Below are 1,968 nucleotides of genomic sequence, written 5' to 3' on the forward strand. Positions count from 1 at the left end.
ATTTTCACTAATACACCTGATAATGTCTATTCAGTTATGTAGGTGGCACGAAGAATTAAAGTTTGAATCCAGTTTTATTGTTCCTTGTAATTAATTGTCCCTACACTGAGCACGAACACCGATTTCTCACTCAGGGAATTGCTTCCATTTGCATCAGTAATCCTGTGGTTCACGACAACTACTGACAACTCGGCGCAGTTGTATGTTCTTCGTGTTGGCGTTTGTATGTTACCTACTCGAGACTAATAATTGTTTTTCTGTCGGGGATCTCTCTTTCTCAATGTCCTTGAATGTTCGTGCTTATTCAGTATCACGAAGGCTAAGTCCCATCACACATCTCTCACGATTTAACTTCGTCGCGAATCTCCGTATCCCGTTATCTTGCTAACGGTAAAGATGGCTTTGCTTTAGTATGACTTCTGAATAATGCTTCAGTCTATATCGCAAAACTTTCGAACTTCCGACTAGCTTAAAACAATCTAGTAGCGCTTAAATGCATGCTATGATCGCAGTAGTACTAGAGAGTGACTAGATAGCAACTGAAGCTAACATTTCCATTTCCGAGTTACATTGTAGTCATATCGAACTTCGATGCGGCTACAACTCTCTTCTATGGCAAATGTTATCTTCGGCCAATATACCATCTGGGCTTTAACCTTCGTTATTAATTATTGTGCAATTCTTTCTTTGATGTTTTTGTTGCGTATCTTATCAGATTCTTTGATTCAGTCTCTATTTCATGATAACATATTATTATTCACATGACATTCCTGTTGATCAAATTATCACAAGTGTAAAATTTGTCGCCAGTAGCTGCCGTCACTGTCAGGATGACTAATTTTCCTACTTCTTTTACAACAAGGGGTTGTTTATTAGGGTTTCTGTAACTTGGGTGTCACATTATGTTTTCTTATATATGAAATACTCGGATGCTTCATTTATCTCTCTGGTGACGCCTCGTTGCTACATCCATTCATTGAAGGGCATTCAAATTAAAACCGAACATCCGCCGCAACGGGACCACGGAATGGTTCCATTCAAAAGTAAACACCATACGTGTTAAGACGTTTATTCCAGTGGGAGACGAGACGATCAATTCCTTTTTCGTAGAACGCATTCGGCCACTGACAGATCCACAACCGCACCCACCATTGCTCATGTTCATCTGATTGAAGCTGACGTCCACGCATGTCTTTCTTCAGGTAGTCAAAAATGTGTAAATCACACGGCGAAGGATCTGATGTGAACGGAGGATGCTGCAGTGTTTCCCAACCAAATCACTGAACCGCAACCTTCGTGCGATTGGCAGTGTAGGGGCGTGCGTTATCGTGCAACAGGATGATTCCGTCGACAGCATTCCGACAGCCCGAGGGCAAATGGCAGAACCAGCAACGCAAACATGTCACATCTCCCCCGAAAAAGAAATCCAAAGCTGTGCACACACGTTCTGGTAAGGTCGTGATGAACTTCTTCTTAGAATGCAGGAGCACTCTGCTCATCGAGTTCCTCGAGTGTGGAACCATAATCCATGCGCAGCACAACGAAGAGACTTTAGAGAAACTGCGACACGCCATGAAGTGCATCTGACGCTCTCCTCAATCCTTCTATCAATTGGTTTGTGTTCGTTCTCGATTCCTTTCTACAAATGCTGCAGAACTTAGACAAAAAATTTTAATTCAGATCAGTACTGGCTATCATATACCACAATTTATAATAGACAGAGCTATTAGTGTAATAAACCTTATTATTAACATGCCGGAATTTTAAGCTCTGTTCCCGTGCCACAGTTGTGGCTTCCTCGGCAGGTTTGTCCTTTTTATTGTTCTGGAAGCATGCACATACAGATTTAATGTTGGTTGTGAACATTGTAACTGAATGCCACTATTTATTTTGCCCAAACAAAAATAGCCAACCGCATTTCGTAAGAGAAAGTTAAACATGGTTCAATTTTATGCATGCCACTTGATG

Source organism: Schistocerca nitens, chromosome 4, assembly GCF_023898315.1.
Source record: "Schistocerca nitens isolate TAMUIC-IGC-003100 chromosome 4, iqSchNite1.1, whole genome shotgun sequence".
In the NCBI taxonomy this organism is placed as follows: domain Eukaryota; kingdom Metazoa; phylum Arthropoda; class Insecta; order Orthoptera; family Acrididae; genus Schistocerca; species Schistocerca nitens.